Source organism: Camelus ferus, chromosome 35, assembly GCF_009834535.1.
Source record: "Camelus ferus isolate YT-003-E chromosome 35, BCGSAC_Cfer_1.0, whole genome shotgun sequence".
Classification (NCBI taxonomy): domain Eukaryota; kingdom Metazoa; phylum Chordata; class Mammalia; order Artiodactyla; family Camelidae; genus Camelus; species Camelus ferus.
Genome location: NC_045730.1, coordinates 22,696,798 through 22,719,075, shown reverse-complemented (window position 1 = coordinate 22,719,075; position 22,278 = coordinate 22,696,798). Strand labels below are relative to the sequence as shown.

The following is a 22,278-nucleotide window of genomic DNA, read 5'->3' as shown; positions in this document are numbered from 1 at the left end:
GTTCAATTCTGTATTTAGTCATGCCTGCTATGAAATTCGGAATACTTTTCTCTCGTTAATATTTGACACACAGACATTTTTCTGGAGGGACACAAACATTCAAGCTCTCTCATTAATGTTGGGAAAGTCCAACCCCCCAAAATGTGGCAGTTTCTAAAGGCAGAGCCAGGGACTAACCAGCCAGAAGTTTATGTTACAAAGAAACCCCACAAGTTATGACAGGGAAGTGTGGCAGGAGGCTGACAGGGTAGCTGGCCGAGCCTGAACATTTCCTGAAAAATTAGAATTCCCACATAATGAATTACAGCTTTTACCTGATGAAAAATAGAGGCAAATTGGGTTGGTAATCCGATGACAAAATAAAGAGGAGTTCCAAAATATAACTAAAGTCATATGGGTAACCATTTTCAAAACCTCAAATGATCTCCAGGTTGGTTTCTGTCTCTAATCGCACGCTGCATTGATTAATCCCAGGAGACCCTGAACCATTTAAACTGCACAGTCGAAACCGGAGCTGAATTTCCTACAGCTGTTTCAGGAGGTCTCTCCTACCACGTAGCCACGCTTCCTCCCAGTCCAGGGTTTGCCAACCTGGGCGCAGTTGACATCTTGGTCCACATGATTCTTTGCTGCAGCGGCTGTCCTGTGCCTTTAAAGACCTTTCGCAGCCTCCCTGGTCCCTACCCACCAGAGCCAGTGGCACCTCTCAAGTTGCAGCCATCAAAAGTGTCTCCAGATGTTGCCAACCATCCCTCCCCTAGGGGGTTCACCCCTATTGAGAATCACTGTTAACCCCTCTGTGCCCAGAAGTAAGCTTTGTCAAGAGTTAACCTGAATTTATGCTGTACAAATATATGTTATGATCTAAGAGGCTGGTAGGAACAGAGTAGAAAGCATTCATTAAAACCACAACAGGAATGACTTCTGAACACTGGAAAAACTTTTCTAAGATTGAAGGTCATTAATAATGACATCTATTCAGTGCGGCTCTTTGAACGTCTTTAAAAATGAAATTAGAAGACTATTTGTAGTGGGTGGTTTAGGTAGGGACACATAAATGGAATCAACTTCCCTTAAAGCCCTTTTTCAAATTTTTTGTGTGGTTTCTTTTATATGGAAAGAAAGGACGTGAGTATACAAGAACACAAAGGAAAAGTGGATTCTTTCGCAAGAGGTTTTTTTTTCCTTCTTTAATTGAAGAACTAGGCATACGAGTGGGAAAAGAAAAAGACACCAAGAATATGCTTAAATGAAAAACAGTGGAGAATGAAATTGAGAGATTAGTGGATCATTCATAACATAACATAATGGTTACAATTAAGAGATGTGCCTACTAATAAATGTCTCAGAACATGCGTGTTACAAACTGCTCTCCCGTCCCTTCCACTGGAAATGGACTTACAGATCGGAGAGCTTTTTAAATTTTAATTTTAAGTCCCTTTTTTTCATTTTGGTTTTATTCATCTTCATCATAAATATTAATTTATGAGCGCCGATGTCCAAAGGGCCTCGCGTACCCTCTCACAGAGGACGCTGACTGTCACTACCGCAGATCACCAAAAAGCAGCTTTCTAGAGAGCCTGTTTGAAGCAGGATATGGCAAAAAGACACCCCCTGGTGTCCACGCCCACATTTAAAGGAACAAGGCCCTATGTGTAAGAAGGATGTTGAAAGGCTTGGCACTGGGTTGCAGTGGGTTCTGTCTCCCCCTGGTTAACAAGTTCTTAGCTATCAGCACCTAAACCTAAAGTTGTTTCTCAGTTTCTCTGCTGACTACTGTTGTACCTCATCCCTCTCCACTTCACTGAGTCCATCCTCCAGGGGCTCAATTATTTCAGATCTTGCTGGAAGCACCTCTGTAATCAGAAGAGGAGTTCCTTAACAATTCACCTGGGGTTTGCTATTATCAAAATGAGTGTTATTCTTGCCTCTCTCTAAAGACGGGTGGCTTCTGGGGGTGGCGAGCATTTAACACTTTCCAGGGATAAAGAGGGTTCCCGCCAAAAGGACTGCAAAACTCATCCTTTGAGGCCTTTTTCAACCTCTCCTCTGCTGTCAGGAGTCTTTTCCATCTTGCTGAGGACCGAAGGCGCTCTCGGCTCGCCCAGCCAGGAATGTGACGGCTGCCTGTCTTGCCATTGGCGGCAGAGACTTCAGCTGCATTTATTAAACAGATCAGATGCAGCACAAAGAAATGTCAAAACAATTTATTTAACGGGGAAGCTTAGTTGACACATGAGTGTACAGCATAAGTGATGAAAGCATCACAGGAGAACTTTTTTTCTTTTTAATCAAAGAAGAACACAGACATGTAGATCTTTGGGACTCAAAGTCACCTGAGCATCCTTGGTTGACAGTGAAGGGCCATTCTCAGTCCCCCCTCCAACGTAAGAGACTGGCCCGAGGAGCCCAGTGGGGGGTCCGATTCTGGCTCTCGGCCATCCTTGACACTCCACCACCCCTTGGTGATGTAAAACACTGACTGCTGTCCAGCTTGAAACAAACTGAAGCCTTGATCCCTCCACGAAGCTCCCCTGGGCGTGCCCGTCTGTCTTACGGATTTTTGTGTGCCAACACATCAGGGTAGGAGTTATATCCACTTCCTTACATCTTGTTCACAATGCCTGATGCCGTGGCTTGGACAAAGGAGAATCTATAAAACCTCTTCTTGCGCAAACACATTTCCCTTCATTTACGCAAATCTTGCATGGGGTGGAGGGGTGGTCAAAGAGGCAGAGGGAGAGAGAAGTACCCTGGTCAGTGGAAAGCACATGGACTTGAGAGGCAGACAGACTGTGGTCCAAATCATAGTTTTTCCACTTTAAACAGTACATATTTTTAGGGAATTCGTGCCTTCCTGAGCCTCCTTTTCCGATCTGTAAGAAGGAGAACAGTACCTAAGGGGCAAAGGCTGGTGTGAGAATCCAACAGGGCAACAAGTGGGAAGAACCCCACACAGCCCCTGGCACGTCAGGGATGCTCAGGCCAGGGCTCCCAGGGTCTGCTGTCTCCCGGTGGTCTTTGCTCATTTCACCACTGAAAAGCTCGTCATCAGAGATGACCGACTTGTTTTCACCCATCCCCTGAAACACACGGCACATCTTATAGAAAGATCTTCTCACTTAACACATTGCATGCAGGTCATCCTGGGGCTTTCTTGAATATCATCCACCAGCTGGTATCACTTCCACAGTGAGGGCTGCTGTTCTCGTCTTGAATTTTCATGGTTCTCTTCATAACCTCATACCGAATTTTTCACAAGGTGATTATCCTGTGGTCCATTTCTAGTTTCTCTGCGAGAAAACCAAAATACTACTTAGCATCCTAGTCTAATGCAGTGCATGTGAAAACCATTCTGCGAGTGATTGACAGCTAAGGGACTGACCATTGTCTTTCAGCAAGTGTGTAGAGAAAAAGCTTATACTCTGGGGAAGCATCAGTAGGTACCAACACAGATGCAAGTAGGATTGCCCGCAAAGGTTGCTTTTCTCCATCCTTTGGTCAATGAATACAAAAGGACAATCAACCTCTCCAATTTTAAAACACATTTTTAAATGAATAGCAGGGAGACTTTGAGAACCCTCTAAATGTAAGCCTGTCCATCCAGCAATTACACCAATAAAGGGAAACTCAAGATATTATTGATGGAAAGAATGCAGACTTTGCTCCAAATTCTGGTGTCTACACCTTGAAATGAATAGTTCCCTCTGTTGTGCTGACCAGCACAATCAGAAGCTAGATTGTCTACACCTTACTCGAATCTGGTCCCTGTTCTAACAGTCCTTTAATTTTGATATAAGAAATCGGATTAATGCGTCCCTGAAACTGAGGTTTTTCTAGCCCTCTTCAAGGCCTCCTTCCATATTTGTCACCACGCTCAATGCTGTCATCATCAACTTTTTTAGGCCTAGAACTCATAGATTTTTTTCCCCAATGTGTGAAAATTTAACTAACCCCACATACAGGTGCTTGCCAAATCCTGGAGTGCTTTTTTTGATCATGTCTGTTAGATAATCATTCGTAACAGTTTTAATGTTTCTTTGCAACCTTGGATGACTCTGGCTGTTGCTGTTTTCTGCATAATAGTTTCTGAACTGTCAAAGGGATTGTATTTCCTTGCGTCCTTAGGTGGGTGATGTTGGTATATTTTGCTTGGTTACTCCCAGGGTTCAGCTTGCCTGATGGCCCATAGAAATGAGTTTCTCCTCCCTGTCTGTCTCACCACCTGCCTCCCCTTCCCAGACCACCTCCTCTCTCGCCCAAGTCCCCCGGGGATGCCAAGTCCTTTCTCTCTGCGCCCCAAGTGCCCCCAGGGAAAGAGATGCCAGGAGGCAGGCCACACACGTTGGCCATGATCATCCAAAATATTAAAAAAAAAAAAAAAAAAAAAAAACAGTGAGACGACTTCTCTTTACATTGAAAGTCTTTTTTTAAACGTGGACAAAATTCACTTAAAAAAGAAGTCTTGCTCCCCTACTGCTGTGCTCTGGATTGGTGCCTCCCAGTTCTGTTTGGACTGTGACTTATATCATGGATATAATTTAGGAACCTTTCAGTCTTCTGAACATAGTCAGAAATGTTCTTTTGATTACAGTGGCTAAAATCAATTATTTGAGTCTTCCCATGCCTATATATTGCAGTGTTAGCCACTATCATTTTATATGGGTTGTTCTTAATTTCTTCAGATAGGCTACAAGTTCTTTGATAATGTCCCTCCTGCAAATATATGGTGGTCTTGGCTGAGAAGAAGTTCAAGGTGAGCCAAGGGTTTTGCTTGCCGTTAAGGGAGCCAAAGCAATCTTAAACCTCATTCATAGAATCATAGGACCAGATCGCAGGGGAAACGAATCAGACTGGCCAGCCCTCTCCATCTGGAGCAGAGCATAGCCCCGTGGAGTCCCCAGCTAAACAGGACTTTGAGAACCTGGAGATGCCCAGGAGAGGTATTCAGGTGATGAAGGGTCTGGAAATCGTGTCTTTTGAGAAACAGGAAAAAAAAACAAGACGGAGGGGAGGGTATAGCTCAGTGGTAGAGCACGTGCTTAGCATGCAGGAGGTCCTGGGTTCAATCCCCGGTATCTCCATAAAAAAATAAAAATAAAAATAAATTAAAAAAAAAAACAGAAAGGACATGGTTGATTCATAGTTAGTTAAAATAAATGCACTTACTCAATTGTCATTAAATGAGCTTTTGGTAAGCACCTTCTGTGTACCAGGGAAAGGACACCACAAGCCAAAGAGAGGGACAGGGTCACTGCTCTCGCAAAACTTAGAACCAGTTGTCAGGGAACCAGACATAAAGATTTTCGGAGGGGGCAGCAGGGTCGAGGCAGGAGGGAGATTGGATTTGGTCAGAACTGGCTGGAGCCATCGCAGCCCTGAAGGGGTTAGTGGGGTGTATAAAAGACCGGAGCCTTTTGGGGGATCCAGGACCTGGGTTCTAGACCTCCCTTGGCTTCCCTTTAGCTGTGGGGCCTTGAGCAACTGCCCAGTCTTTCCAGGGTCGCCCCTTTCCTGGCAGCACATTGATGGACTGAATCATCTCAAACCTCGTCTCCCCTCAACCTCTACACGGCTCCATCACACCTTGGGTCGAAGGCAAAAATGTTAGAAAGTTTTCCCAGGATAAGTATTAATTTAGGCCAAGCCCACTGCGCTGGGATCCGATGGCAATTTAAAGGGCCCGTTCACTTAATTATTCTTAACTCTACACTGTGATGTTGGTAATTGGGGTTCTCTCACTCATACCCCATTTTCCCCTAAAGCTGAGCTCTCTGTCTCTCCCCCCCCCCAAAGTCCTTTTGGGGATATCTAGCAGGGATGCTCTGCTTGTGATTGGATTTTACAGTTAATTAGGGAGAATCACCTTCTGTGCGGTGGGAACAAAACTTGTCTTGTTGAAAAACTATCCCAAGGCAGTTTATCAGCCTCCATAGGCACCAACTACCCTGCGGGGCTGACAGCTTCCTCTCTGATTCCTTGGAAGGCTCACACAGGACAAGGAACCCTGGTGGCTTATCTAGCAGAGACCAGCATTATCGAACACTCAGTGGAGAAGTCGAATTTTGGCAGGAACCTACCCTCTGCTCGCTCACCACCTCTCTGTTACAGTCTTAGCCAGAGCCCTGCCCGCTGCCAAATCCAATGGCCTGTCTTTGATTAAAGAAGGTGCAATGGGGGACAGAGGCAGCCTCAAATCCAGCCCTGACTCAGCCTGTTGGGATTGTAGCAGGACGTGCTCCCCACTCACATAGTCCTGCACAGCTACAAGGTCATCTCTGCCTTCTTACTAAGTTTGAAACGCCACATGATCACACCCAGCTCATCTTGCTAGAAATTCAAAGTATTTTTCTTCAAGAAAAAGATGAGTTCTCACACTCCGTCCCCGCCCGGAATAGTATTTACTGTAATAACGATGGCTGATAGTTACTGCGTGCTTATTACGGACCAGGCTCTGGTCTGTGCGATTTTCACAGACTGTCTCATTTAATCCCCATAACAACATGATAAGGCAGATATGGTCCCCATTAAACAGGTGAGCTGACTGAGGCACAGAAAGGTATAACTTAATTTATTCCATCAAAGAGCCAGTAGGCAGCGTAGCCAGAACTCACACCCCACAGAGGCTGACCCCAGATCCTGCCTCTTTACTGCTGTACCTAATTGCCATTTTGCTTGCTGAGAATTTAAATGCCAAAGGATATAAAAAGTTGGTATAAGTTCACATTTGGGACAGTATCAGAAACCTCTGGGGGAGGATATAGCTCAGTGGTAGAGTGCATGCATAGCATGTATGAGGTCCCGGGGTTCAACCCGCAGTACCTCCATTTAAAAAATAAGTAAATAAACCTACTTACCAAATCCCTCCCAAGAAAAGGAGTTAAAAAAAAAAAAATCTGCTTTGGGGAGTTCTCGCCCCTCCCCTCTTTTTATTCGGTGGTTAAGTTAGGCTCCCTGACAGCCGTCTCTCCAGTTCAGGGATCTCTGTCTATAGGTGACTTTATTTCTTGTCTTTACAAACTGATTTTCCCTCTGGAGGTGACAACACCTTCCCGCTCCAGATTCAACCATTGGAGACCTTAAAGGTGCCTCACTCCTGGGAACTGTGACCCAAGACATGGGCCGGCTCGACGCCAGAAGGGCCGGACCTGGTGCTCAGAACTGTCTACAGAAGCCCTCATCCGGGAGAGCACCTAAGGAAGTCTTCCAGACTGCCTGCTCATTATCCCACATGGAAAGGAACAGACTGGACAAATTGTGAAACACTGGCTGTCAGTGACTGTAGGATGAGGGGAATTTACGTTTGGTATGTTGAGTGGTAACTTAATTTAAAAACAAGAAATTGCCACATGCTGCCATCCCACAAATAATTTGTAGCTGGCTGTGCAGCCAAACACGTCTGCAAATAATAAGGAAATAAAATGTGAGACCAACAGGATGGCTTGGCACAGGAAGAAAAGTATCCCAAGCTTGTTCAGTTACTTTCGGAGCAATTTCTAATATGCCACCAAACACTCAGTCATTCCTGGAGCAAACCAGAGGCGTGGTTACATAAAAACTCCACGTCACACTACTCCAAGGAGGCTTTCTGCTTCTCACTGTTCTGTTACACACCTCTGATCAGGTGGGAGGAAGAGGGAAGGGAACTGGTGAAAGTTCTCCATGACTTATACCTACGGAGTGACTGAGTGTCTACTTGGCCCTTTGGCCCTGAGGTGGATGGAACAAGGATGGCGACTCAGTCCCAGAATTTCCCATCTCCTGCCTGGTGACACACATCCTCCTGGCAGACTTCAGACAGCCTCCATGCTTGTGTGAAATCACAGAACAGGCTGTTAAGGAAACTATATCCTCTCCTTTTATCACTGACTATAAAAAGAAATGAAATGGAGCCACTAAAATAAAAAAACAACTGCCAATCTTCTACAAAGAATCTATATTTTTTAATTCCACAGGTTAAAAAAAATGCAATAGATCGTTTGCCTCAACCCAGGATATAAATGCCTATTCAAATACTTGTGCAAATGGTTGGCTTTTCATTGATTCAAATTCACAGTTCAGGATTTTAATTTTTTTTCAGTAGAAGAGAAAAACAAACTCAGTTATGAAATCCGTTAAAGATATGTTAAGTATAACCATCCTTTTTCTTCTGGCTGAATTTCTTTTTTTTTTTTTTCCAAATAGATCATTGAGCTATAATTTTGCATCCTGAACACAATTTAGCTGAATTGTGAAAATGGACTCTAAAAACAACCCTAAGGAAAAAAATCGATTTCATTTCTTTTGATCATCAAGCTTAGCGTAGATGTTCCAAAAGAACTTGAACTTCTTGGACTTCCAATACTGCCCACTACTTTAGAATTTAAAGATGAAATCGTGTTCACCTTCCATATGTTGTTATGAAATTATAGCCTCTCTTCCCTGCCAACCATCTCTCCACACGTATAGAATTCGTAGTGTCTTTGCATTCATGATTGTGTTAGCTTCAGTTTTAAGAGACAGCCTGGTAGAAATAACTAGACCCCTTTCCTGATCCTTCCTTGCTACAGAAGCTATTTCTTGGTTATTTTTACTATTTATTTATTTTTTATTTTTTTAATGGAGGTACTGAGGATTGAACACAGGACCTCATGGGTGCTAAGCAAGCGCTCTACCACTGAGCTTTATCCACCCCCCTACCCCGGGCTATTTTTAAATTTCTTGCTGCTCCTTGTGTCCAGATAAAAGGAAGACACCAATTAAACCCAACTGAAATTCAAATTTTTTTTACTTCTTGAGTGGTGTGAGAAAAATCAGATATCAATATATGATTCAGAATGCTATAAAAAAATCAATCTTCAGGCAGAAATTCATGAGCAGATATGAATTTAGGATAAGTCTAGTGTTAGGGGCTGAATGTTCCTGTCCCCTCAATGTTCATGTTGAAACCTAACTCCCAATGTGATGGTGTTAGAAGGTGGGCCTCTGAGAGGTACGTAGATCAAGAGATTAGCGCCCTTAGAGATAGGCCTCAGAGAGGTCCTTCTCCCCTTCTCATGTGAGGACACAGAGGGAAGTCAGTAGTCTGTAACCCAGAAGCTTCTCGCCAGTACCCACCATGCTGGCACCTGAGCTCAGGCTTCCAGCCTCCAGAATGCTGAGAAGTAAATTTCTGTTGTTTATAAGCTACAATGGTATTTTGCTGTAGCATCCTCAATGGACTAAGACATTTAGTTTCAAGGAAATATTTCTATTATCATGGAATTGGTCTTTCTAAATAGATGGTTTTACATGTTAGGGGAGAGAATAATGAATGACATTGGGCTTCATTCTAAATAGAAAACATAAATAGAGATTTCTGTTGAACTCTTTGAATTTGGAAGAATGTAAGGAGGCTACGGTCTTTGGAAGGGGGTGGGAAATTCGGTTAAGTAGGACTAAAGGTGGAAGTTCCCAGAATAGCCCTGAAGGGGCTATTTATTTCTCCGCTCCTAAAGCACCTGGTGCCCAGTGGTGCCCCTGGACATCTTCATTCCCTTTATCCTGTAGATCCCTTTACAGTTCACCTTGAGCACATTTCTCTTATTTGTCCCTGTGAGGAAATTGCCATAGTCGAAAAGGACACGTGAGGCTCAGCATACGCAGGGAGTTCTGAGTGAGGCAAGCACCCTCTCTTGCTGCTAAAGTCAAAACTGTTTCAACAGCACCTGGGGCCACAGAGGAAGCGCTGAGCTTCACGCTGGTGTTTGGAAGAGATGGCATGAAGACGCCTACAAATAAATGTCCAGGTTTCTGATCTTCACCTTTGGCTTCTACATTGCTGGCTGGCCATTGGCACTGACAATATGGGGCTCTTTTACTATGGACAGGAGTTGCTTTGGGTATTGCCCTGGCATTCATCAATACCCACTACAAGAGGGAACAGCCGATTAGATCACCTTTACCCCTCCTTCCCCTGCACCTTAAGGGATCCAGACAGAATTCCTCCCTACATCTCAAGTATCTGGACCTGTCTGGTGGCAAATGACTCCAACAGCAAGGTTTTCACTGGCTTTCTGGGGATCTGTGTTCTCAGGCTGAGAAGTGTTTCCCGACATACAGTCTCACTTTCTATTTCTTCATACAACTCTCAGTGACTGCTCAACACACCAAAGCAGAAACCAGTCAAAATTGAATATATTCCTTCAAATCTCTGTAGTCCAGAATTTCTTTTTTGAACCAGATGTCTTAAAGGGAGACATGCAAAGTTGATTTCCTTGAGCAGCAAATCTTTACCACATACCATATTCAGACAGTCAAATAAATTTACTGATTGATTACATGAAATTACCTAAATAAAAAAACACCTTTCGCTACAATGGTAAATTTCATAATGTTACACTGAAAATGGCTTTTAATGAAGAGAGAGAAGGTAAAATTCAAGAGCATTGACATTCCCCTTTCTGCACAAATTAACTTTCTTCAGGAAATGGTCTTGAATAAACAGGAGCTGGAAGTAGGAAGTGATCATATTGTCAGGACTGAATTTTTGTGCACAAAAATAAACACACAAGTGCTTTTGGCTGACTGTAAACATCGCGATTAGAGGGAATTCTTCATGTGATGTCTGTCTCTTTCTCGGCCCAGTGGTCAAGTTCAAGGCCATCCATGGTGCAGTGATTGAATTTAAATCCTGACCAGTGATGTGATCGGTCTCAGCCATCCTAGAGGTCTCTCCACCTGATTGCAGGGTCTTCAATTGCATCACCAGGCGGACATACAGCCAATATTCAATGAAGAAACACTCCAGTTGAATTCTCTATTAAGTCATTCTTTCAACCAAAGGCTCCAATATGCCAGATACTCCTCCAAACACTGGGGATAAAGCAGAGAATAAAGCAGGCCCATCCCCGGATCATGAAAGTCCCCCCTGTGTGGACCTGTGGACCAGGGCAGGCGGAGAATAAACAAACCTGTATTATGTCAGATGATGGCCAATGCCATAAGGAACTGTAAAGCCATCCAGGGGGACAAAGAGGGCAGCGGGGGAAAGGATGCTGTTTAGATTGGATGATCAGCCCCGTGGAAACCAAGAGGCTCTATCTGGGGAAAGAGAGTTCCAGGGGAGCAGTGAGCATGAGGACCTGGAGGTGGGAGCATGGCTTGTCCAAGGGGCTGGAATCGAGGGACAGAGGGAGGAGGAAAGTGGAGTTGGAGAAGGGAGAAGGTATTCCAAATAATGCAGTCTTTTGTTTTTCTTTCTTTTTAGGCTGGTGTATACTCTAGCCTAAATTAGATTTACTCGTAATTCGATGGGAAGTGTTGGAGGAATTCGAGCTGGGGCATAATGTGATCTGGCTTATGATTTTAAAGAGCTGTTCCAACCACTGCCTGGACAACGTGCTCTCAGGAGCCAGGCCCTAAGCCCAAGCTGCTTTCATCGTCTCTTGACTGGGTGACGCACAGCACGTTCGTGGGACTCGCAAATAGTACAAAACAGGGAAAATAAGAGAATCAAGATCTAAAAACATTTCCTCTTAACTTTTAAACCCAGCTAAATAACCTCTCCGGGAAGCCTTCCCTGGCCCGCACCCCTCGCCACACCCCCACCACACACCCCTGCCACACCCCGCCTGCCCTGATGGTTAGACTTTCCCAGGCAATGCACCCTTAACCGCTGCTCATGCGTCAATCGGCACGTTGCTCCAGGACTCACAGGTTGAGTCCTCTCCCTCCTTCAAGTGCTGCGCCATCCTTGAAAACAGATGATGCCTCATTCACCTTCCCATTCCCCAAGGCCGGTGCATGGTAGGGATTCAATAAAATGTCTTTGAATCAGTGACTTCTTTAGCAGTCTGTTAGGACTGATATGAACTGATCAGATGAAATGTATTAGAATTCAACTGCTTATGCATAAGATAGGTAAGGCTTACCTTTTTACAAACGTTCGGGCCGGGTTGGGATCTGATTATTTTTTAGCAAATCTTGAACGCAGTAGGAGGCCTACATGTGATAGAGCTGCCTTTAAGGGAAAAAAAAATTCCGAAGTCTCATGGTCCAAGCAGGTTGGCCGTTGCTGATCAGAGCAAACGCTCTGTCTGGCATAGGTGACAGTTGGACTTACCACTGGGTTGGGATTTACGTGTGGGGGGAGGTGTCTCTGTGTGTGTGCGCATGTGTGTGTGTACTTGTAAGCAGAATCAGTGTCATCTTTTCTTTCATCAGAATGAGAGCCCAGCCAGCAGAGCCTAAGCCTGACACTGTCGTCTTGGAACCAGGGACGTCCACACTCAGGGACACCTGTCTGGTGGCCGGCTGGGTGCGTTGTGTGTCTTGCCACTTTAACTTGGGCTTGGGCTTTGTAAACCCCTGAAGAAGAAAGCTGTTTATTTCCATGTACAGAGCAGATTCCCCAGAGATGAAAGGGAAGTCCTGATTTAGTTAAGCCTCACCTTCAAGGAAACATGTGGAAGCTTCTAAAATTTAAACAGATGGATTTATATATACAATATTGCCCCTGGAAAGCCTCACACCCATAGACCTCCCACTCTAAAGTCTTCTCCCACCTGTTTTATTCTGCATCCAAGATGTGTATTCTTTGCTATTTCTTTCAAGAAAATACAGGATTATCCTGGGTTACCATTATGGATGGACTGCATTTTTTTTCATCCCATTTTCTCAGTTCTTACAAATATAATTTTACCAAAGAATGAACTGCTCACAATTGGTTCAAATACTGAATAGCAAAACAGTCCTGAATACAATCTATTTATTGCTGACAGTGACTACAGTCTTGAAGTAGTCATAAATAGACAGACATGGCAGAAATAGTCAACATTTCTGTCACAGGCCTCATTGTAATGATTTAGTTCTACTGACTGTGTCCTAGAAAGAGAAGAAAAATGACAAAGCACTGAACTTGTTGGTTTCTAAATTATTTTTAACTGACATCCTTTGCTTCTAATTGTATCTTGTATTTTGGCTTTTTCTAGTCAGAAGCAGTGTGATCTTGTCATCAGAATAATAAGAAGGGAACTGTACCCGCTACTCTGAGTCAAGGTGGGAGGGGAATGAGAACTTTTTATTTTGAGAGCAGACTCCACTTACCTTATTGATAGAAACCAGTCCTCTCTAACCCCACAAAATAAGCAGCTGCCTGCCAACTCCTTGTTCTCACTTCTGTGTGACACTGAGCAATTCACTTAACACCTCTGGGTTCCACTTTCTTCTATAAAATAAAAGGGGTTGGACTACATATTCTCAAACAAATCTTCTGGCTTTGGAAGCATCTTTAATCTTTCTTGTAATACACATATTGACATTGATCTTGAAGACCACTGCCTGTCTGCTTATTTTCATAGTTCCCTAACTTTTTATTCTTCACGGCGCATCACCAATAGCAGGGGTAGGCAGATAGACAGATGGACAGATGAGTTGCCATGTCTTAGTTCAGTGCTATTTAAAAAAAAAAAATACCATAGATGAGTTGGTTTAGACAACAGACATGTATTTCTCACAGTTCTGGAGGCTGGGAAGTCCAAGACAAGGTGCCAGCAGATTTGGTGTCTGGTAAGGGCTCTCTTCCTGACTTGTAGGCAGCCACCTTCTCCCTGTGTCCTCACATGGCCCGGAGAGGAAGCTCTGGTGTCTCTTCCTCTTCCCACAAGGATGCTGATCCCAATCTGATGAGCTCATCTGGCCCTAATCAGCTCCCAAGGGCCCTACCTCCTAATACCATCACCTTGAGGGTTGAAGGAATTTGGCAAGGGGTGGGGCACCACTGAGTCCATAGCAGTCACACTACAAAATGTCTTAATTCTTAACGTATAAGAAGGCAGAGCTTGCGACAAGAAACAATATGGGATAATGTAAGGACACCAGAGCCACACTGTCTGAGTTTGACCTTCATTTCGGCTCTCACTCTCTCTGTGACTCTTCCTTATCTGTAAAATGGGGGTGTTAACGAGGATTAAGTAAAGTAAGATAAATAAAGTGCTTGACACGGTGCGTGACCACAGTAAGAATTTATTAAATGTTTGTTACTTTTCTGCCCTTGAAGCACCTGTACATGACCGATCCTATTCTAAGAGCTGCAGGAGGGTTTTCAAAATAAAAACAATGCATTATTGAATGTAAAAGTTGGCTCCCAGGGCCTAATAAACATAATGTGTGTAAAAGATTTTGGAAAAATAATGAAGGGCACTTACCTAAAACAGGATGCTCCCACCTAGGGGAACCCAGGGTTTAATGTCTGACTTCCTAGCACTGTAAGGGAGACACTCTTAGATACAGTGGTTTTCCAACACATCCACAATATTAAAATTCAAGTTCTGAGAATGTGCCCAAATTTGGTTGCAACCAAAGGATATATTGTAGCTTCTTACATTCTAGAAAGAACTCCTATAGTCACCTTGAAAGTCTGCATCCTGGACAAATGAGTTCAATACACTAAATTATTGAGTCTGAATAATCGCACAGGAGTAGGTGAGGGCAGGTGGGATGTGGGGGAGGTGGTGTAGGTGTTCAGTTTCAGAACCTCATCGTGGTCTTCAGGACGGTCTTGCATTTTGTGCTAACAAGGTCTAAACATTTGGATGGAAAGGATAACATTGAGTCAGTAGCTACGTAATTTTACTTCCCCCAGAATACAGCCTTGATGTTAGAGGAATGCTAAAATGCCTGATTTTATTTTTCTTCATCTAACTGGTTTCATAAAGATTTGCTGCAACTCTGGAATTGCTTTACACTTGAAGGCTTTCGCCAGTTGGCGTAAATTCTTTACTGATTTAAAAATCCTGCTCCCCTCATGACAGATAGGAGAGTTTGGGGACCGTGGGTGTGTAGGTTCTGGAGTTTTCATTGGCCTTTTTGATGGTCCTTATTGTGTCATATGAGCCAGGTCAGGTATTCATGGGGCATAATTTCAATCCAAAGTTTTAAAAAATTACTTAGGATTTCTAAATAGGCATTCTTCTTAATTTAATAGGCAATAGATATTCTTCTTAATTTAATAAGTATTCCACTTAGTTGCTATTTTTTCATTTATTGGCACTTTCTTGCTATATACATATTTTTTATATTATATATTTTATATATATATCACTGTGAAGCATTTTCTATACTCTAAGTCCAGCTATAAGGTGTTATTCTTTTTTAATTTCTTTATTGAAGTATAGTCAGTTTACAATGTGGTGTCAATTTCTGGTGTACAGCATAATGTTTCAGTAAGCTGTTATTTTTTGACATACATATACCACAAACATGTTTCTAAAGGTCCTGAGCTATTTCTAAGTTTTCGTTCCCTCTCGGGCCCTTCCTTTCAAGCTGTTCATGCTGCTCCTGCCCAGAAGTAAAGTGGGGCACGTAACTGGAAAATGCCAGCATCTAACTGCTTATTAACTCATTAGTACAACGATGGATGAGCCATTCTTAAGTAAAGGGATACCCAACTGCAGTATCAACAAAGCCACAGGCAACGGGCTCATTTGCAGGTCATCACATTAGAACAGGGATTTTGTTTTTAACCTTTTCCGTTAAGGGACTTTTTTTGCACATCAGCCTTATTCATTAATGTTATCTTTTAAACCCACACGTCTAACAATGATGGACCTAGAGATTATCATACTAAGTGAAGCATGTTCACAGACAGAGAAAGGCAAATATCATATGATGTCACTTCTATGTGGAATCAAAAAATGATACAAGTGAACTTATTTACAAAACAGAAATAGACTCACAGTCATAGAAAATAAACTTACGGTTACCAAAGGGGAAACGGTAGGGGGAGATTAGTTAGGAGTTTAAGATGAACAGATACACACTACTGTATATAAAATAGATAAACAGCAAGGACCTACTGTAGAGCACAGGGAACTATATTCAACAGCTTGTAATAACCTATAACGGAAAAGAATCTGAAAAAGAATATGTGCATATGTATATATATAAAAAACTGAATCACTTTGCTACACATCTGGAACTAACACAACATTGTAAATCAACTATACTTCAATTAAAAAAAAACACTCAAAACTTTCTCCTGTTTCTATAAGTCAAAGGCCAACAGCCTTCACAGTTAAAGTTGGCAATAAGCTGAAGTTCAAGTTTTGCTCAGAAATTTTTGTTTTATTTCCTTTTTTTATAAAGTAGGTATTAATTTTTGCATTAAAAATGAGTGAAAGAGGCAGAGGTTTTCAACAAATGTCATGTTTTTCTATGTGTATATAGACAAGAATGTGTAATCAATATCTAATACCATAAAAATAAATTCTATGTAAATTTTTGTGCAGAAAACTCCCCACATATCTACAGTAATTGCAACCATTTTCAAACAATTACAAACCATTTGTAATTTTAAAAAATTATAGTAATTGCAAACCATTTTCACTTTCAAGTGTGGAAGAAACCAGAGAACACAGTATCTCCCCCTCAGCATCCAACCAGATGTCACTTTGAAATTAAGAGAAAGCTCTTAAATCTAAAAAGAAGCCACCAAAAGCGAGATATCTACAAATTAGTGGTAAAGATACCAAATAGGGTGAACCCCGGGAATTAGGAGGACATTTGTCATTTAAATGTGTATTTGAAATCCTTTTCTTTTTACACAGCCCATTTTGCTATGTTTTACAATATTCTTGATTGATAGTCATGCCGCACACTTGGCATGATTTCTTCACTGCCTAGCCCAGAGCTTTGCACCTAGTAGACGCTCAGTGACAATCAGTTAAGTGAGTGAATAAATGGATGAATCAACCACACTTAAAGCCGACTTCCAAAACATTCCTAAAACGATCATTCTGTGCCTGCTATTCAGTCTTGGAGCTGGGGGCTAGGATGGGGTCTTTAGAAATATCATTTGACATTTTTTCATTCAACGAGACTTTACTGAGTCTATTAGGTGTCAGGTACGTTCAAGGCTCTGGGATACAAGACAGAACAAAACGGATGGAAGCCGTGCCCCTCCTGGAAACCATCTAATACGGGGAAACAGACAACAGACATGTCACAAAGCATGTGTTATGTTAGAAAGTGGTAAGTATGAAGGGGAAAAACAAAGCAGTGATGGGGAAGAGACCATGTTGTGGGCAATTTTAGACCAAGAATCTCCTTGTGAATAGCAGAGCAGGGGAATTCTCCCCACTGGAAAGTCTGTGGACTGAGGTAATAGAAACCACTTTTCATGGAGTGCTTTATCATTTACTGCGATCCTCCCCACGTCACCTCATTTGAACCTCTCTGCATCCCCCAGTTTATTGATGATAAAACTGAGGGTCGGAACCTGATTAAACAGCTTGGTCAAAGCCATACACGCATGAGCAGTAGTGCCTGGCACTGACCTGGCATCACTGTCCCCTCTCCTGTCCCCTCGGCCTGGTGACACGTAGGGAGTGTCCAGTTATGTCATTGCTGCCAACAGGGGAACTCAGGCAGCCTGTAATGTGATGGTGTGTTTGCGTTCTGCTCAGAGTTGCTGCTTAATGAAGTTTGATATTTACAGTTTCTGGGTTTGGGTTTTTATTCTCCCTAGGGGGAACAAAAGTACAGGGTGTGCTTATTATTTAAAAAAAAAATTCTGTGATGAGTATTAAGATACAACAAAAGAGGGGAATTGGTTAAAATGGAAGAATCTCCCAACAATCCAGGCATAGCCTTCCTCACCCCTCCAGTACTGATAACTCTTTTTTTTATTTTATTTTATTGAGTGACAGTCAGTTTACAACATTGTGTTAATTTCCAGTGTAGAGCACAATTTTTCAGTTATACATGAACATACATATATTCATTGTCACATTCTTTTTCACCACGAGCTACCACAAGATCTTGTATATATTTCCCTGTGCTATACAATATAATCTTGTTTATCTATTCTATATATGCCTGTCAGTATCTACAAATTTCGAACTCCCATCCATATTGCTGCAAATGGCGTTACGTTGTCATTTTTATGGCTGAATACTATTCCACTGTATAAGTATACCATAACTTCTTTATCCAGTCATCTGTCGATGGACATTTAGGCTGTTTCCGTGTCTTGGCTATTGTAAATAATGCTGCTATGAACACTGGGGTGCAGGTGTCTTTTTGAAGTAGGGTTCCTTCTGGATATATGCCCAGGAACGGGATTCCTGGGTCATATGGTAAGTCTATTCCTAGTCTTTTGAGGAATCTCCATATTGTTTTCCACAGTGGCTGCACCAAACTGCATTCCCACCAGCAGTGTAGGAGGGTTCCCTTTTCTCCACAGCCTCTCCAGCATTTGTCATTTGTGGACTTTTGAATGATGGCCACTCTGACTGGTGTGAGGTGATAATACCTCATCATAGCTTTGATTTACATTTCTCTGATAATTAGTGATATTGAGCATTTTTTCATGTGCCTATTGATCATTTATTTGTATTTCTTCCTTGGAGAATTGCTTGTTTAGGTCTTCTTCAACCCTTTTTTGGATTGGGTTGTTTGTTTTTTTCTTATTAAATCATATGAGCTGCTTATATATTCTGGAGATCAAGCCTTTTCAGTTTCATCTTTTGCAAAAATTTTCTCTCATTCTGTAGGTTGTCGTTTTGTTTTGCTTATGGTTTCCTTTGCAGCTTGTAAGTAATTAGGTCCCATTTGTTTATTCTTGCTTTTATTTCTGTTGCTTGGGTAGAATGCCCTAAAATTCAGGATTTAAAAAAAAAATACTAACTGCTTTTTCATCCTATGTATATGCAGTTGCTTTGGTTAAACCCACATTTCCCATTTTAAAACCCATCATTCTTTCTTCTCAGAATTTTTTTTAAATTAATTTGTTTGAGGGTGAGTAATTAGGGATTTTTTTTAAATTTTCATTTTTAGTGGAGGGACTGGGGATTGAACCCAGGACCTCATGCATGTTAAGCACATGCTGTACCACTGAGCTATACCCTCCCCCTTCTCAGACCTTTTTGAATCCTGCTTTTTAGCTCTCTTTTTAAGTTTTTGTCACTTTTTAAATTTAGTAAGAATTCTTTATAATTTCAGCCAAGGGATTAATGAAAATAGTTATCTGTATGTAACCAGGAACAAGGTTCTATTGCCATACCACCAGAGACCAATGAAACTCTTATTAGACTACAACAGTTATTATTCTTAATAATATTGAGTGCCATTGATTATTGATATTATTAACCAATAATATTAATTGCTCATACTGTTGATAATGGCATTATGGTCAGTGCTCATCTGAGGCACACTAAATGCAGTTATTTATATCATTTCATTAATTGACATTCCTTGTATATGTTTACTAGTTATGAACCTACCCATGGTTAAGGGTATTTGAATGTCTCCAGACCATGTTGCAGTTGTAGAATTCAAGTATATACATGAAACTTTGTAAAATGTTTCAGTGAAACTAAAGTACATTCTGCCTACTGGCCCCAGCAAAAAAGGAATGAGGCCAGGGCTTACTGCCAGCTCCCTTCCCAGCAGGAGGTGTCCACTGGTGCCTTGTCCTTGTTGGGCACAGGGGGGAGCACAACTGAGTTCCTTGATAGATCTTTCATCTTGACCATGGTCATCTCCTTTCCAGGATGCAGAGGGGCTCCAGGGAGCTGGAGAGGTGTTGGGTCTACAGATGGTCAAGCCTCACCTCACCTTCCAGAATTCTTGTTGGTGACAGTCATCTTTCAGAGTCTCTGTCCTCTCTCCCTGTAACCTGGTGTCCCCATCATCCACCTCCCTCCCCAGCCACAGCCCATTCCCATCTCATACACTGTGTACTTACTTATTTGTTTATTGCTTTACTTTCCCACTAGAATGCCCGCTTCATGAGTGCATGGACGGGGGGATGGGGTCTATTTTGTTCACTTACTATATCTTTAGGACTAAATATAGTAAATGGCCTCTTATAGGATCTCAATAAATGTTTGTTAGGTGAATGAATGGGGATCATATACTTGAAGGAATTTATCCAGATCCCATTTGAATGTCTCCCAATTTTTTGTTATGATTATAGAATTCCTTCAGCACCATTCTTCCAGGACCCTAATGGCAGAGAAGAGCAAAGATGTGCACCAGAGCCTGGGCACAGGGGCCCTAATGAAAGCAGAATGCTTATCATTCCCATACCATGATTCACCTGTCAAAATGGACAATTCAGTGATTTTCAGCCTATTCACAGAGTAATGCAACCATCCCCACAGTCAGTTTTATTATATTTTCAACATTCCCCAAAAGAAACTCTGTGCCCATCAACCATCACCCACCCCACAATCGTCCCATTCCCCTCAATCCTAGGCAACCACTAATTTACTTTCTCCATAAATAGATTAGTCTATTTCAGATATTTCATGTAAATGGCGTCGTACAATATGTGGTCTTTTGTAACTGACTTCCTTCCCTTAGCACAACATTTTCAAGGTTTATCCATGTTGTAGCATGTTTCAGTACTTAATTCCTTTTGATGGCTGAATAATATTCCACTGCATAGAAATACTGCACTTTATTTCTCTGTTCATTCGTTGATGGACATTTTGGTTGTTTTCATTTTTGCCTCTTATGGCTAGTAGTGCTATGAAAATTTGTGTACCAGTTTTTATGTAATACATGTTTTCATTTCTCTTGGGTGTATTACTAACATTTTGAGGAACTACCAGAGTGTTTTCCAAAATAGCTGCAGCATCTTGTTTTCCCACCAGCAATGGGTTCCAATTTTTCCCCATTCTCACCAGTGCTTGTTAATGTAGGATGCCTCTTCTTAGTCTCATTGTTTATCATATATTCCTTGTAAATTTCACATTTTTTAATAATATAAAAGGTTCACATGATGAATTTAAATTAGTTGCCATGAAGGAAAATAAAGCAAAACCAAAAATGAGAAGTATTTAGATTGTGTCTATTAATTTTGGAAAATTGAGCTGCATTAAAGAAAACTGAAGGACACTACAACTATCAGTTTCAGTGTCCAGAGAGTTTCTCTCCTGTTTTGGTGCCTCAGTATTTGGAGGACTCATACACCCATAAATAAGGTTGGTAGAAAGAGCATTTCTCCCCCCATCTCCCATGCTATTCTGGCACAATCACTAGAGATTCCCGGGGATGCTACCAAACTATGGAGCACTTCTAGGCTTCTGCACATGGAAATGTCAAAAATGCATCTTCCTGCATATGGTGAACTGGGAGGGTCTCTGGTCCATCAGCCAATCTCCTTTAAGTTCTCAAGGACCTCAGACTTTCAATGAAGTAAGATGACTCAGAGTTTTATCCCTTTATTTTATCCTCAACAGGCTGGTTTTCATAATATGAACAAAGAGTTACACAAGACTAACTGTTCCCCATCAACTCTTTGCATTCATTTCTAGAACTTTCTTTTTGTGAAAGTGATCTTCCCACTTTCGGGGAAAAGATTTCATAACTTTGTTTATGTTAACTTTGAGAGTTTAGCCTTGGAAAAAAAATTTGTGAACCACTACTCATCATTATTAACTTTGCTTATAACTTTGTTCATTTGGATTTTTTAATTTAATTTTTTTACATTTTTAAAACTTTTATGCAATTTTTAAAGGTTACACTCTATTTACAGTTACTACAAAATATTGGTTATATTCCCCATGTCATACAATACATCCTTATCCCTGTCTTACACCTAATAGTTTGTGCCTCCTACTCCCCTACCCCTACATAGCTCCTGCCCCCTCCCCAATGGTAACCACTAGTTTGTTCTCTATATTTGTGAGTCTGCTTCTTTGTTGTTATATTCACTAGTTTGTTGTACTTTTGAGATTCTATAAATAAGTGATATCATACAGTATTTGTCTTTCTTTCTCTGATTTATTTCACTTAGTGTAACAGTCTCCAAGTCCGGTTTACGTTCCCATCAGCGTTTCAAGGGTCCCCTTTAAAGGTTGTAGTCTAGGGATTTTTGTTTGTTTGTTTGTTTGTTTTTATTTGCTTTTCATGAAGAAAACTAACAATTCATCTCTGAGTTTGAAAATTCCAGCTAGCAGTTTCCTCTGACTGAGGGAAAAGATATAGTCAGAATGCTATTTTTTTAAAAGTCAAATTTCAGAAGCACTTTTCATTTTCTTATACATTTCCTTAAAAAGCTAAGTTTTCAAATCACTAGGTTTTTGCATGAAATCCCCAGAGGCTTATAGAGTGAATAGTGAACACTGTAGTGGCCACTGGTCCAGGCACAGGCAAAGTGGTGTGATACAGCTGTGTGTCTGTCCCAGACGGGTGCCCACCTGTGTACACGGTCATTTACTGGTCCCAGTGTCTGTTGTGCTGAATAAAATGTTCACATATTTTGTTGAAAAAAAATTATGTCATTTTGCCCTCAAACCCTTTGCCAATCAA

General features: G+C 41.7%; 1 protein-coding gene across 1 annotated transcript in view; it reads left to right on the top strand.

Annotated features, from left to right (window-relative positions):
• FRMD4A (FERM domain containing 4A) overlaps positions 1-22,278 on the top strand; it is a 276,313-nt gene that overhangs the window by 27,451 nt on the left and 226,584 nt on the right.